This window comes from Lepidochelys olivacea (genome assembly GCF_965140295.1).
Source record: "Lepidochelys olivacea isolate rLepOli2 genome assembly, chromosome: 18".
Classification (NCBI taxonomy): Eukaryota; Metazoa; Chordata; order Testudines; family Cheloniidae; genus Lepidochelys; species Lepidochelys olivacea.
Window position 1 is genome coordinate 30,614,622 of NC_140428.1, and position 16,692 is coordinate 30,631,313.

A 16,692-nucleotide genomic window follows, 5' to 3' on the forward strand; every position below is an offset into this window, starting at 1 on the left:
AAGGTTGATAACTGCAGTGATAGTGGTAGTGTCTGTGCAAATAGGATCAAACTGTAAGAGACCAAACCACTGTCAAGAGGTAATGATTTTCAGTCAATACTGAACCAAGCCAGATTTGGAGGGATAATTTTACAGACCATCTCTTACTCCTAAAGGACAGAAGATTCTACCAAGAAACTGATTACACACCTGTGGATTCTCTCCACACAAAAACAATTTCACTCATCCAGCAGGCTGATTTTAGCTCCTGAGATTAATTATAGCACCTGCAGGATTGGCCTCATATTTTGCATCCAAAGTTCATGGTTCCAATCAGGGACAGTTAGTACATCCAAGCATCAAAATCAGCACATAAGCATTTATCAAAGACTGGATAGAAGATATTTGTGCATTGTTTGTTTACATTAGCTAGCAGTTTACCTGGGGTTAGGAGTTCACGGTTTTGTTATCTGTTCTATTCCTCTTACTCAACAGCTTTGGCAAATATTTACCTGACAGAACATACTGTCCCATTACTTTTTTCTAAGAAAATGCACTCAATCCCTAGAGAAACACTATCTTCGCACATGTTCCACTCTGTATTCTAGACAGTAGAGTTTTACTGGGGAGAGCAGAAAGTGTCTCAGACACGAGAACAATCTCATGCTGACCTAGGTATAGGGACCTATTACAGAGGGAGTCAGGGAAAAGGAAATATGTTTGAACACTTTTGTTTATTTCTGTTAGTGGCTGAAATTCTCCTCTGAGCTTCTGTGAAACAGTGGGTAGAGTATATTGCACCCTGAAAACAACTGCATGAACATTGAGACTGGTCACCCTAGTATGGACCACAGGTGTGTACATAAGGCAACCAATTTGGTCAGACTAGCAGAAGCAAGAAATCATTGTGAACAGTAATAAACTGCAGTGGAAAGAATTCACTCTTTGGTACCCTGGGTCAGAGGCGTGGCCATGGCTTTGCAGTGCCCTAATTAATCAATGTTCTGTAATGCAAATTGTTTAGGCACTGTTTGTACAAAGCTTTGAAAATATAAAACAGGATCAGCCATTTTTACTCTATTGGGTGGAATTTGCACCTTTGGCAACCCATTTGGTCCTAGGTCTCATGACGGTCTATAACCAAATACACCTATTTTGACAGCATTGTGTCCATTGAGCAGATGTACAGACCCTTATCCTTAGAGGCAAAGATTAGATACCTGATGCCATGGTCTGCCACTCAACAGCAGCCAGATTGGTGCCAAAGAGATTTTTGAAAGAGGAGGAAAGAAAGACACGAAGCACATGCCAGGTAAGTCAGTAGCCCTCAGAAGAGCTCCTATGGAAGATACTTTGGGGAGAGAGTAGTTCAAATCTGCCTTTGGAAGTAGGGTAGCTGGGTGAAGGTGCATTAATCTAAGTGGTTGAGACTACAGCTTTTATAGTGGTAAAGACTAAGGAGACTTTGCACGTATTTCTGCTTCCTCATGAGCTCTGAAGCTAGAGATAAGCACATGGGATGGCTCTTAGTTTATATCCAGCCATGGGAAAAAAGAAAACTGGCCGGTCAGGTTATTGTTATGAGCTTTCATTCTAGAATGTATCAGATGTCATGTGGTGCCAGTCAGAAACCAGAACCATGCAAGGTTGACCATCTGCAGTGATGTGTCCAGTTTATTCCCAACAACCATCTGTGTGCAGCTCAGTCTGGCATAGTTACTGAAGGCTCTCTTCCATAGAAGAACATGGGGATGCCTGGGAGAGATTTCCTGCTCTCTCTGGTAGGTGGATGGGAGGAGGAAGGTGAGATGGATGAAAACAGAAACCTTGTTATCAGTTTATTTATTAATTTAAGAGTCTGCAGTTAACACTGCATCATTAAGCTGAATGGCTTCTGTGTCCAGATTTCTATCTGAAAGTTAAACATCTTCAATTTTACAGTCTCCCAACTGCATTCAGCATTAAATAAGATTAATCCAACAAATGTAATGGATACAGTCATCTCAGGAGAATTTGCTGACATGATTTCCACTGACTGTCCTGGTAGAAGGCTTTCCTGTGAAGCACCTCCCTCACTAAAAAGAGTTTGAGCCAGACCGTTGGGTCCAGCCAAAATGCACACAACACAATCCAGGTAAAAAGGTGACCCAGTGCTCACTTGTGCTTCCCCAAACCTGAACTAGCTCTGTGCCAGACTCCTCTGCTCTGACCGACTCCAGCTGCTGAAGGACCCTAGGGGCCAAACCATAGGCCATGATGAACTGGGCATAAGGGTATCCCATGCAAGCTCCTCTACCTAATCTGTGGCCTTCTGTGCCAGAAGCAGGGAAAAGGGTAGCATAGGAACCACTGTGCTGTCTCCCTCACCCAGGGAGCACCTGCACTGAGGTGATGATCCTCATGTGTCCAGTTACATTGGATCTATGGCCAGATGACAGCAATGTTGTCCTCACAAAGCAGCCACATGCCACATCTGTCCATCTGCCTGTCTCTGACAGAGAAGTAATTGTTAGAGATGGCACATAGACAACTCAGGGCTTTATGGCTACACTCTTTCTTGTCACTGCACACTTTGGGACAGGGAGGGGCCAACATCCCCTGCCTCATCTGTCTGAAAGACACACTTTACTAATGGACGAGACAAAGTTAAACACAGAAGAAGTGGACTTTCAAGTTTTTCCTGATGACTGGTGTATAGGAGAGGAGGGAGCAGTCTGAGCCCTGTAATTAAATCAAGTGCTATTGCATCCCATCCTGTAATAGGATATAGATGATAATCTGAGCAGAAATGCATACTGCACTGAGTCAGAAATACAGGGGAATGCTGGGTTTTGAAGGAGATAATTAGGCCCAGGAATCTGGTGGTTTCTTATTTCCATGTTAGAGACAGGGGGTAGGGTCAGCACTTCCTATAGGTTTCTTTGGTCAATAGGCTATTAATCAAGATTCCACTTCTGTTTAAAAATGTTTGGGTTCAGGTAAACAGTAAATTGCATGAGCTTTCACACATAGTCATGCCCCATGTGGCCAGTCAGCACCTCAGTCTGACATGTTTCATCCTGTGCAGCACTACACCTTTCCTCCCCCTACCATACTGCTCCTCAAAAACCCACTACCATGTGTGGTACCACTTCCCTGCTCCATGCCACACTTCACTAACCAATTTTGTGAACTTGGCTCCCTGTGCCATATTGCACTTCCCCTGCCTCCAGCCACATGGGCTACCACCTTCCTGTGCCATACTGCATATTCAATTAGGTGATCTGAGAGGACTGGCGTACAGGCTATAAGTTTCTGTATGGGGAGAAGACAGATGACAGTGATCTCTTTAATCTAGCCAATGAGAGCCAATGGCTGGAAACTAGACAAATTCATACTGAAAATGAGACATAAACCTTTAACAGTAAGGGCAATTAACCCCTGGAACAGTTTATCAAGGGTGTGATGGAGTGTCTGACTCCTGAAGTTTTTAAATCAAGATTAAAGGAGTACTTGTGGCACCTTAGAGACTAACCAATTTATTTAAGCATAAGCTTTCGTGAGCTACAGCTCACTTCATCGGATGAAGTGAGCTGTAGCTCACGAAAGCTTATGCTTAAATAAATTGGTTAGTCTCCAAGGTGCCACAAGTACTCCTTTTCTTTTTGCGAATAGAGACTAACAGGCTGCTACTCTGAAATAAATCAAGATTGAATGTCTTTCTAAAACTATATGCTCAGGATCCACCTGAAGTTAATAGGCTAGATGCAGGAACCACTGAGTGAGATAATCTGGCCTGTGTTATATGGGAGATCAGAGTAGATGAGTGTAATAGTCTCTTTTGGCCTTAAAAAACCCTCTATGGATCTAACACACCACTGCTGTTTTAGACGTTGCTAAATCTCCTACCATTTGCAATATTGTCACCAGCTCCAGTCCTCCACCTCTCCTCCTTAAAAGCCCTCCCAAGAACTCACCTTTCTGAGATGCCCTGACGGATGAGTTAACAGCCACTACTTTACATCTGTACAGTCCTGTTCTTTGTATTAATAATAAACAACAAACAAAGATAGGTCCATGCCTGTACTGTTCATGTAATTGTATGGCTGTGACCCTTGTCCTTCCTCCCCACATTCCCTCCATACTATTTGTCACCTCTACTTGATTTGGCATGTCTGCTATTTAGATTGCAAACTCTGGAGGACAAAGATCACGTCTGTCTCCACTTTTTGGGCATCATAATTTGCCATTCTCTACCTCAAACAGCTCCACAGCCTGCCTTGTGCATTCACACCTCTTTTGTGTATCAGCTCCTCAAGCCACCCACTCATGGTGCCACACTGCACCAAAGTGTCACACATTAGATCTTTGCTTGGTTGATTTGTTCAGAGCTTCTCCCTCCAAAAGCTCATGGTGAACATCAGGCTAGAAGATATGCTGCTTCTAGAGAGAATTATCCTTTTGTGCCCTTTGTGTTAAAGCAAAACAGACAGTAAATTAAGTTGGATTTCCCTTATGTGAGATCTGCAGAGTGGTTATGGGAGCTGGATATGAATTAAAGAACACGTTTTCCTTGAACACCATAGTACTTACATAAAACATTGTATGGCAGTATACTCCCATCGCATTTACTGGATTCTATTAGTGCCCTCTAGTGACTAATTTTACATGCAGCAATTTTGTTTTCAATCAATATTTGTAGGGGCTGATCTGTTAATCCTAGTCTAGATCTTGTGTTTCAATTAGTTTGATGACCATATCAACTTTTCTCTCAGTAGGAAGTGAAGGGTGCTCACTCTCAGATGCTGAATGAAGTTAAATGGGGGTCACTTAGTGGACATCAAACAATTGCATGGAAGTCGCATGACTGCACTGAAGCAAAGCCTAGCCACCTGGACACCAATGTAAATGCAATGCAGCAGGCTCTTGCTGCCCAGAACCCAAGTGGCTGCACAGGAGCCAGGACAAGGGTGGCATGTTTTCCTGAACAATTGCTTTCTAGAGGTTGAAGAGAGGCTAGCATTTTACCTCAGATTGCTCTGGCCTGCGCTGACTGGTCACTGGTGTTTCATGTATTGCATACTGAGTAATAACATGAGGATTCCATATTTCTAAAACTAAACTGGCTGCTTACAGAGATAGCTATTTGGAAACAGACTTCTTGGTGCCTCGTACAAACTCTTCCCTCCTGCAACCTGTGCTCCTCCCTTCAAGTTCTATACAGGTTGCTACCTCTTTCCATTTAAGAATTGTTGTTGTGTCTTTTGTGCAAGCATTTTATGACTTGCTGGGGCCTGATGTTACTAGTATGTAACTCATCCTAGGCACACAGCCTTTACCGCCAGCACGTTGCAGCCGGTTAGGCCTCACAGACCTTCAAGCGTACTGCTCTTCAAACAAGCCTCCTATTTCTGGTCTGTGTTATTGCTGTTGGTGGGGAACTTGCTTCCTGTCTGTTGCTGTCTTCATTCTGTTGGGTGGCATTCTATTGGTCCTTTGCATTGGTCATATGTAAGGATATGATTTTGTCACAGAGGTCATGGATTCCATGACTTTAACAGACCTTCTTTGGCTTCAGCCCCTGCCAGAGCGGCGGGGCTGGAGCAGCAGTCAATAGTCAGCCCCTGGGGCTGAAGCAGCAGTCAGCACCCCAAAATTGTTAGTACACTCCCTTCCCATGTCTGTTCTGATCTTTTCTCAGGCTGAGATCTGGATTTCATGAGACTGTAGTTTTCTTTTATTGTCACTGTATTTTAAAAACAACCACAAACACCTCACACTGTTCCATGTATGGTCTCAATTGGAAATTGATGCCTGGCCAGTAGATATACTCCCTGGCTCATCTCAGGCATGCCTCTATCCCCAGGTATGATGCATGTATCCCTCTCATGATGTCAGCTCTTATATCTGCTGGAATGACTGCTGAGTCCTCTTTAAACAAATTCCCATCTTGCCCACTCAGCTCATCTGTCACCTAGTAGTAGCTAGTGACCTCCTGTGGCACTTGCTCTTTGCACTCCAGCCAGCCCCGAAGCAGGAATAATTTTACTGGGCCTGTCACACCCAGAGGTGAAAGTGGGCCAGTATGGTGTACCGGTGAGAAGTGGCTGCCAGTACCAGCCCATACACAGCCCATGTTAAAGAGCTGTACTATGAGTAAAGTCTGTTACTGCTTCTTGTCCAGAGCTCTCTCTGCCGGTGATGGTGAGTAAGCACCTCATTCTAATTTTTCCTCCCTCTTTTTCCTACATTGAATTATAAAATAAAACCAAAGAAAGGACACCACACAGAAATGCTCCCAGATCTTCCACCAGTGTCTCCCCTAAATCAAATTTATGTTGGTCCTGGAATTTATAATAACTTCCTGATCCAATAAAAAGTAGGAAAAAGAGCAGGGTAGAAATATGGTAGAGGGCCAGTGTGGCTATGAACATTTTCTACAGATCACAAACAGAACAGGAATTCCACCTCATTCATTCATATTCATATTATTCATACTACATGGGCAACAAATACTGGAACAGATATTTACAAACATAGTGCAATAACACAGGCATGTATACAGATAAGGCAAATGAGCTGTCTGAAAGGACAGCTTTTACAGTAACTTGCAGGGGCCCTAGATTTCCTAATCTTCCATGGCATGGCTGAAGCCTGTGCTATGAGGGTAGAAAGGGCAGCTTCCTCATACTGACATAACCAAAACTACAACTGGCACAAGTCAAGGGTGGAGAACTGGTGGGACATATTGGCAAGAGCTTGGTTCAACTGAGTTTCAAAATCTATCTACTGAGTATTCATTTGGGTTATAAGGAAAACAACATCTGGCAGAAGTACAGGCCTCATTAGCTAATACTTCTCAAATATAGCCTTTCAAACATTTATAGTATAATATTATGACATAGCAATAGATTTGACAAAAGCTCTGGTTCAATGTTCTAATATCTGTTTAGACCACATTAATTGCAAAACTGTTATAGCAAGAACTTAGTGGATCAATGCTATTGGTAACAGGATGCAAGGCCTTCCACTTCTAGGTCATCAGTTCATTTAGGCCCAAATTGATCACAATTGAAAGTTATCAGCATCTTAATGCTGTTTAGTGTGGAATGAATTGCTAGGTGTCAGTCTAGTGGACAGCTAAAGGGACAGCTGTCCATATCATAAAAATACCATTACAGGTAGTTAAGCAGTGAATGGTAAAGCCATGCTAATTGGGGAGAGGCTAAGGACCCCTTTCTCGGAATGCTTAGTCAAGTTTCAGGCACTTTGGTAGAATAGAGTGCAAGAAACCTGAGGGGCAACTCTTTTGTGGGTGAAGAGACAATGAACATGCATATTTCACCAGCAGTAAAAAAAAATTTACTTGATAAATTAGATTTTGTTTAGAAATTATTTGTGACTCTAAAGTGGTATAATTTTCAGAGTAGCAGCCGTGTTAGTCTGTATCCGCAAAAAGAAAAGGAGTACTTGTGGCACCTTAGAGACTAACAAATTTATTTGAGCATAAGCTTTCGTGAGCTACATGAAGTAAGCTGTAGCTCACGAAAGCTTATGCTCAAATAAATTTGTTAGTCTCTAAGGTGCCACAGGTCCTCCTTTTCTTTCTTAAAGTGGTATAGGAACTATGGGCATGCATGCTTAAATTCAAGCCTGTCATGCATGTTTATCAGAACACTGCCATACTTAACATCAAGTAAACTGCAGTTTCCTAGCTTATTTGGCATAGAGAATCTCATAGAATACTGGCAAGGAGATTTGGTAGGCATGTAGTCAGGTGAATGAGCTTTCAAAAATATGTTACTGCTGCTGTGCCAGATCCCTGCCTGGATGGTTTCTATTTTATGGTACATGAGTTTCACAAATAGAGAAAATGCAAATGAGTAATCGTGAGGATACATTTATTGTGTGACCATATTTTCATGTGCATTCCATTTTTATACTCAGTCTCTTATTTTGAGAATGTTGTCCAGGGAGCAAATAAGGCCAGAGAGTTCTGGATTTTTCTGGTCAAAAGAGGGGATCCCTCTGGTAAACATTCAGGACAAACATCAGGAAGTTAGTTCCCTTATTTAAGTGCCCTCATACACAATCTTAACTTGCCTGTACACAGGCTGTGGGAGAAGTGCCTTACTTACCTGATGTCTGGGCCTACTTTCAGAGTAAATTTTCCAGAGTTCTCTGTTTGTGAGGTGCTAAAAGAAGTTGATCTGAAACTCAAATGAGGAAAGTTAGCCATTATAATTACCTGAGAAGCCTTCTCCTTTATCTTCCTAATAGTACTACCTTTTTCCTAACTTGTCCAAGGGAGAATTTCTAAATGGTTTATAGTCTAATTATCCAATCAGTTAACTGATGTTGCCAGAACTCTGCTTATAATAAACAGAATTGGGCTCTCTTTTTAAAAGGCGCTTTAATTTTTTGAGTTGAGGGCTGCATATTTTTGAATTTGTTTTATTTGGAGGGGATGCTTATTTGGACCTAAAGGCGGGCTGGGCTTATAGCACAGAAATTTTGCTTAATGTCCCGTGAAAAGAACTGTTCTGGTTGCTATGCCATTCCCATATACATTTAAAATTCTGATAGGCTTTTTTAGTCCCAGTTCAGCACTCTGCTGAAGACCAGTAGGAGAAAGAGGGAGAGAATACCAAGGTGAGATGAGAGAGTCTCATTGGTTGCCAACCCTCCAGGATTGTCCTGGAGTCTCCAGGAATTAAATATTATTTTTTAATTAACGATTTCATCACATGACAATTTCCAGGAATCTGTCCAACCAAAGTTAGCTTGACAAAGCAGAGCAGCAGTAACAGATGCTACAGAGTTGGTTTAGAATTTTTCAGTTTTTAGAGTTTAGAGTTTTCAGTTTTAAAAATGAAAATGTTTAGTTCTGCCTGAAAAGTACATTTTTTAGATTTTTCAATTAACCAAAAAGTTTGGGGAAAAAATCATTTTCAGTTTGATCTGAAACTAGGGTTTCTTTTGTAATATCTTAATACTAAAAAAGTAATTCACACAGTGCTACTTGTGTCTTCTCTGGATACTAAAATTAAACAGAGGCATCTCAGCTGACTATTCTACTGGCAGGTGATTTACAGTCTGAGGAGATGGAAGTATTTCTACCACTCTCAATGAGACTATTTCCTAGACCAGTGGTCCCCAAACTTTACACCTCACGCTCCCCCTTCCTCCTGTCAGCACACCCCCCAACCAGGGCTGGGAGAAGGGCCGCGGACAGCGGTAAGGAGACGGAGGCTGGGGCCCTAGGCCAGGAGCAGAGCAGGGTAGTGCTCCCTAGGGTTGCCAGGTATCCGGTTTTCAACCAGAAACCTGGTCGAAAAGGGACCCTGGCAGCTCCGGTCAGCACCACTGGGCTGTTAAAAGTCCAGTTCGCAGGGCTGGCAGGCTCCCTACCTGGTTCCATGTGGCTCCTGGAAACTGCAACATATCCCTTGGGCTTCTAGGTGGAGGGACAGCCAGGGGACTCCGTGCACTCCCCCCACTCCAAGCGCCAGCTCCGCATTTCCCATTGGCCAGGACCTGTGGCCAATGGGAACTGCGGAGGCAGTGCCTGTGGGCAGAGGCAGCATGCATAGCTGCCTGACCTATCCATTTAGGAGCCGAGGGACATGTCACCACTTCTGGGGAGCCCCTCGAAGTAAGTGCCCAGAGCCTGCTCCTTGTACCCCCTTGTGCACCCCTATACCATGCCCCAGCTCTGAGCCCCCTCCCGCACCCAAACTCCCTCCCAGAGCCTGCACCCCGCACTCTCTCCTGCACCTCTCCCCCAGCCCTGAGACCTCTCCCGCACCCAAACTCCCTCCCAGAGCCTACACCCATCCACACAGACCCCCACATCCCCAATGCCCTGCCAGAGCCCCCTCCCACTCTCCAAACCCCTTGGCTCTACCCCCCAGCCCAGAGCCCCCTCCTGCACCCCAAACCCCTCATCCCCGTCCCAGAGCTTGCCCCCCTACACCCTAACCAGAGCCCCCTCCCACACCCTGAACCCCTCATTTCTGGGGTGAGGGTGGGGGAGAGTGAGCGACAGAGGGAAGGGTGGGATGGAGTGAGTGGGGAGGGGTGGGGGGCAGGGCCCCGGAGAAGGGCCGGGGCAGGGATCTTTGGTTTTGTGCGATTAGAAAGTTGGCAACCCCATGGGGGCTGGCCTGGGCCCAGCTGCACCCCACAAACCTTCCTCCACATGTCCCCCCCCCCCCCAATATTTGAATTCTGACTTTATTAAGATCTACTTTTCATTTCCTCTTGCGGCTTAGAAATGAGAGTCCTGCTGACAGAACTTAGGTCTGTGGTGTATTTGGGGAAGGAAGTCAAGCAGTACTTGCACTGCCTGATTCCTTGACAGACAAGTGAATAAGCAGCAGGTTAAAGAAAGTTTGAGCTGGACAGAGCCCCATTATTAAGATGAATGGGAGATGGAACAAAACATATTTAAAATACACATATATAATTAAGAAACATTATATGCAAATATGGTGTTAATATGAAGCAACTCTAGGATCTTCTTTTGACCAGAACAGTCAGTTCTGCAGCTCTCCAGTGTCCTTAAAGTCTCCCAGAGACTAGACAGATTACATTTTTTTCCAGCAGATTGAGTGTGCAAAATGTTTTTTGTTCATCTGATAGCAGTGCTCTTGTTTCAAGGGCTGAGTGTCTATATTTATAATTCCAGAGAAGCAGCTCAGCTAGTGTATGTAGAGAGACTTATGGTTTAAATTGCCTAAACATTTTCATTCTAAAAGGTCATATTCAGTTAATAAATTTAATGTTTTATCTGTTGGCTGAAATTTGACACACTTGCTCTCAGTCTGAAATTTTCATCAAAAACGGCTGAGCCACTTTCTACCAGACTGTATAAAGAAGGGTAGAAGGGTCGGTCCTGGGGCCGGTTTTATTCAATATCTTCATAAATGATCTGGAGGATGGTGTGGATTGCACTCTCAGCAAATTTGCGGATGATACTAAACTGGGAGGAGTGGTAGATACGCTGGAGGGGAGGGATAGGATACAGAAGGACCTAGACCAATTGGAAGATTGGGCCAAAAGGAATCTGATGAGGTTCAATAAGGATAAGTGCAGGGTCCTGCACTTAGGACGGAAGAACCCAATGCACAGCTACAGACTAGGGACCGAATGGCTAGGCAGCAGTTCTGCAGAAAAGGACCTAGGGGTGACAGTGGACGAGAAGCTGGATATGAGTCAGCAGTGTGCCCTTGTTGCCAAGAAGGCCAATGGCATTTTGGGATGTATAAGTAGGGGCATAGCGAGCAGATCGAGGGACGTGATCGTTCCCCTCTATTCGACATTGGTGAGGCCTCATCTGGAGTACTGTGTCCAGTTTTGGGCCCCACACTTCAAGAAGGATGTGGATAAATTGGAGAGAGTCCAGCGAAGGGCAACAAAAATGATTAGGGGACTGGAACACATGAGTTATGAGGAGAGGCTGAGGGAGCTGGGATTGTTTAGCCTGCAGAAGAGAAGAATGAGGGGGGATTTGATAGCTGCTTTCAACTACCTGAAAGGGGGTTCCAAAGAGGATGGCTCTAGACTGTTCTCAATGGTAGCAGATGACAGAACGAGGAGTAATGGTCTAAAGTTGCAGTGGGGGAGGTTTAGATTGGATATTAGGAAAAACTTTTTCACTAAGAGGGTGGTGAAACACTGGAATGCGTTACCTAGGGAGGTGGTAGAATCTCCTTCCTTAGAGGTTTTTAAGGTCAGGCTTGACAAAGCCCTGGCTGGGATGATTTAACTGGGAATTGGTCCTGCTTTGAGCAGGGGGTTGGACTAGATGACCTTCTGGGGTCCCTTCCAACCCTGATATTCTATGATTCTATGATTCTATGAAAGAAGTGGTTAAGAACGACCAATTCTGGGTCAGACCAAAGGTCCATCCAGCCCAGTAGCCTGTCTACTGACAGCAGCCAATGCTAGGCGCCCCGGAGGGAGTGAACCTAACAGGTAAGGATCTAGTGATCTCTCTCCTGCCATCCATCTCCACCCTTTTACAAACAGATGCTAGGGACACCATTCCTTACCCATCCTGGCTAATAGCCATTAATGGATTTAACCTCCATGAATTTATCCAGTTCTCTTTTAAACCCTGTTATAGTCCTAGCCTTCACAACCTCCTCATGCAAGGAGTTCCACAGGTTGACTGTGCACTGCGTGAAGAACTTCCTTTTATTTGTTTTAAACCTGCTACCCATTAATTTCATTTTGTGGACCCTAGTTCTTGTGGGAACAAGTAAATAACTTTTCCTTATTCACTTTCTCATGATTTTATATACCTCTATCATATCCCCCCTTAGTCTCCTCTTTTCCAAGCTGAAAAGTCCTAGCCTCTTTAATTTCTCCTCATATGGGACCCATTCCAAACCCCTAATCATTTTAGTTGCCTTTTTCTGAATCTTTTCTAATGTCAGTATATCTTTTTTGATATGAGGGGACCACATCTGTAGGCAGTATTCAAGACATGGGCGTACCATGGATTTACACAAGGGCAATAAGATAGTCTCCATCTTATTCTCGATCCCTTTTTTAATGATTCCTAACATCTGGTTTGCTTTTTTGACTGCCACTGCACACTGCGTGGACATCTTCAGAGAACTATCCACAATGACTCCAAGATCTTTCTCCTGATTTGTTGTAGCTAATTAGCCCCCACATCAGGTTCTCAAACTTTTGTATTGGTGATCCCATTCACACAGCAAACCTATGAGTGACCCCTCCCTCCCAATTAAAACCACATTATTTTACATTTAACCCTATTATAAATGCTGGAGGTGAAGCGGGGTTTGGCAGTGCAGGCTGACAGCTTGTGACCCTCCCTCCCCCCTCCATGTAAGAGCCTTGCAACTCTCTAAGAGGGTCACAACCCCCAGTTTGAGAAACCCTGGTATAAAGATGTGCTTTACTGCTAACAAGGAATGTTTGTAACTTTTTTCCTGAATAGCTTTAGCACCTCATCAGCAAGTGAGGAAAACTTGAAATATGGCAGGGACTTCACATTGTTAGATTTGCCTGTAATTAGCTCACTGAAAATCAGATTTAATTTAGCCAAGTTACAGGGATTTAAAACTGTACTTTGCACATACACATAGAATTATGTTAAATGATTAATGATAAACATTCTATTAGCACTGTGCATGCCTGTACATATAAACTGAAAAATTCCTTTCAATAGATGTTTAAAGACCCTACAAGTTGTGCACATACATGCAATATAAAGTAGAGTGAAATTTCAGGTTTAATAGGTAGAAGACTGTGGGACATGCTCTGTAAAAGTGTGTTGTGAAAGAAGGCAGAGCTCAAAAGGAGTAATAAGGAGGCAAGTAAGCATATCAGTAGGAGTAGTCTTATCCTGACAGCTGCTTATCCTTTATCAGCTGTCAGTGTTCTTTAGGCATCATGGTAGAAATGAACCTTAAGATGATATTTGAAAGCAGATAGACCAGTGGCTTTATGTATATTCTTTATGGAATAATATTTGCATAATAGAGAGCACGAGAGAAAGCTCAAAGGTTCTTGTGGGAGAAGTGGACAAGTAGGTGACTGTATACACCCTATACTAATCCACATTACTGAAGGAAAAATTCTGGTTGCTAGATTTTTCAGAAAGATACAGGCCAGTAAGGGAACAGGCAAAATATTATTCTATAATGTGCAAGTTTGCTGGAGCTTTATGTGAAAGTTGCTGCAATCATAATTTGAGACTGCCAGGCTGAGCTGGTGACTGAAGCTTCTAACATGGTGCATGTTACCTCTCCCCTTCAGCACAGGCAGCAGTCTTCACTCTGACTTTCTTCGCTTTTGGATTATGTTAGTTTCTCACTATTATGCAGAAAAGAGTATACTCCCTTCCCTGCCCCAACATCACTGAAGAAAGTCTTCCTTTGATGCATAAAGGTCTGCTTGATGCCAGATGCATGAGTCCAAAAGAGTCCATGCTCTGACATCTCCACAATTTGTAGCCTCTTTCAATCTGATACGTTAGTGCAATCATTCCATATTTCAACAGACTCATCTCAGATGCGCATGTTACACTGGAACATATGCCATAGGCGGAAAACTCTTGTAAGAGCTTTCATTTTCAATTTTTCAAAAATGAATTGAAAACTGCAGTGTTTCCCCTGATCACTTGGCACTCAAGCTGTATATCACTAATTGTTGTCTCTTGCTTTAAATTAAGTCTTGGTGGATTTTCTGTAACTTGAAGTTTCTAAACCATGATTTGAGGGCTTCAGTAACTCAACCAGAGGTCTGTTACAGGAGTGAGTGGGTGGGTGAGGTTTTGTGGCCTGTAATGTGCAGGAGATTAGACTGTATGATCATAATAGTCCCTTCTGACCTTAAAGTGTGAGTCTATGAAGATGAATCCACCACCTGAGGAAGAATTCAGCATCAAAATCCGCAAAAGACCTATTTAGTTAAGAATGTGTTGTTGTAATTGGGATGTACATGACAACTTCAGAATAATATTAACCAAACCATTTACACTGAGGAATGGAACTAAATGGTTCTATCTGTATTAAGCTTTGTGCTCAGGGCATTGGTCATTCTGCATACGCATGCACACTTTTTAAACTTTAGTAATTCTAAGTAGTAACTGACCGAGGCACACACTCAAAAGGTTAGTGTGGCTATTAACCAGCGAGTGGACACTGCAAAGTGAGAGACGGAAATAGTAAGGCAACTGAATGAATGGAAATACTAAATTAGAATCTAAAACTGGAGGAGACAGGCCACTATGGCCTTAAATCTTCCATCTCTATAAACAGTTAATTGAAGAGCTTGACAGTTATTCATGCTCATGTTAGCCACCTGCTCTTTTGCACATATAGCACACTGAGTTATTGCAACGTGTACCTTAGCACTTGTAAATATGTTTAACCTTGGGAAAAGGTTTTGTCATGTAGTTTCCTAGCACCCTGGAAAGATGGAATGTTTTCAGTAATAATTAACAGCTCTCTAGAGGTTAATGAGCTGCAGATCAAACAGCCTTTTTACAAACAAATGATTGTTTTATAACTTTTATTTAAAAAGAAAAAACAACCACACAGAACTAATACAAAGGGAGTGGAGAAACTCTTAAGTCAAGTTTAGTAAAATATAGCCATGTTGTCTCTTTATAGGCCTCAATCCTGAAAAGCCCTGCATGCTCTTGCCCTTATCCAGCAAAGTATTTAGGCATATGGTTAATTTTAAGCACATGTAGTAATTCCACTATAGTGCTCAGAACCTTCCAGGATTGAGCCCCTAAGGAGTAAAAATTGATACAGAGTCATAGAAATATAGAACTGGAAGGGACCTCAAGAAGTCATCTAGTCCAGCTCCCCGCCCTGCATTGAGGCGGGACCTAATACACCTAGACCATCCCTCACATATTTGTCTAGCCTGTTCTTAAAACCCTTCAAAGATGGGATTCCAAAACCACCCTTGGAAGCCTGTTCCAGAGCTGAACTACCCTCATAGTTAGAAAGCTTTTCCTAATATCTAACCCTCCTTTGCTTCAGATTAAGCTGGTTACATCCCATCCTACCTTTCAGTGAACATGTAGAACAACTGATCAGTCACCATCCTCTTAATAACAGCCCTTAATATATGCCTTCACATATCTGATTTCCTCCTCAGTATCCCCCCCCACCCCAAGAAACATGGACAGTTTTAACTTTTCTTCATAGGTCATTGTAGAAGGTGCCACTGCTCTGCCCTCTAGTCCCCCACTTCCAGGCCTCTTTCCTTCACAGGGACTCCACACAGTTGCTTGTCCAATTGCCACCCTTTTGGGGGTTGCAGATATATACAGACAGTAACTCAAAACAAAACTCAGCGTCCCAAAAATCTGTTTTCTAAGGCATAGCACTTACCTCAGAACCTGGCTTTGGCTTGCAGCCATCCTGCTCAGAGAAGACTTCTTTATAGACATCCCAGGGTCAGTTCTCCCAAACAATTACTTCAGCTCTCTTATAAGGAGCCAGCTGCTTGCAGTTCCCTCTCCACATCAGGTGTCTCTCGTTAGTTCACTTAGCATGTCTGCTCCAGGCTTCAAGTCTTCTGTAAGTGGGGGAACAGTCCCGCTATTGTGGGGAACTTTCCTGGCTTCTGTACTACCCCGGTGAAGTGGGCTAGCGAAAGGATCTGAGTCCTTGCTCCCACTTCCTTTACCCAGTGGCCTCCCTGCCCTTGAGGACTCCCCTTCCACTCTCCTTTTCTGGCAGAGTCCTCGTAACCCCAACGAGGCTGGGCCCAGGATTCCTGGGGGGCTCGACCCCCAACCCGGCTGTGGTCACCTAGGACAGGGGTTAGGGTGTCCCCACTCCGGGGTACTCTCTCTGCACTGGGCACTTCTCTGACCCACTGACCATTACATACAATTTAAAGCAAATGCAAGTTATTTAATCAACAATTAATTTTTAAAAGAATAAGGAAAAATGGGAAAGATTAAAGGAAACACATCAACCCGCTCTGTGGCAGGGAACGTCACAAACAGTGTCTCTGGAATGTCAGGGCAGTTGACAGTCTGTTTCTTGTAAGTCCCAGGCCTTCTTCTCAGACCCTGGCTGTGCTGCAGGCATACTGTGGGTTGGACACTTGACCTGGTGGTGGCCACACCCTCTCAGACTCTAAGTGGTAGGACCCTTCTTTCCAGTGTCACCCCCGCCCTGTTGGGGTTAAGATCCAAGCCTGGCCTGCAGAGCCTCTTGGCTGAGACGT

General features: G+C 43.7%; 1 protein-coding gene across 2 annotated transcripts in view; it reads right to left on the minus strand.

Annotated features, from left to right (window-relative positions):
- ERRFI1 (ERBB receptor feedback inhibitor 1) overlaps positions 1-16,692 on the minus strand; it is a 122,379-nt gene that overhangs the window by 105,245 nt on the left and 442 nt on the right. The window contains exon 2 of one of the 2 annotated variants that reach the window (XM_084651828.1): positions 15,846-16,032. The gene's annotated coding sequence lies outside the window, so the exon portion shown is untranslated. Of the gene's footprint in view, positions 1-15,845; positions 16,046-16,692 lie in introns of those variants that run through there. The other variant, XM_084651829.1, reaches the window with a different exon arrangement.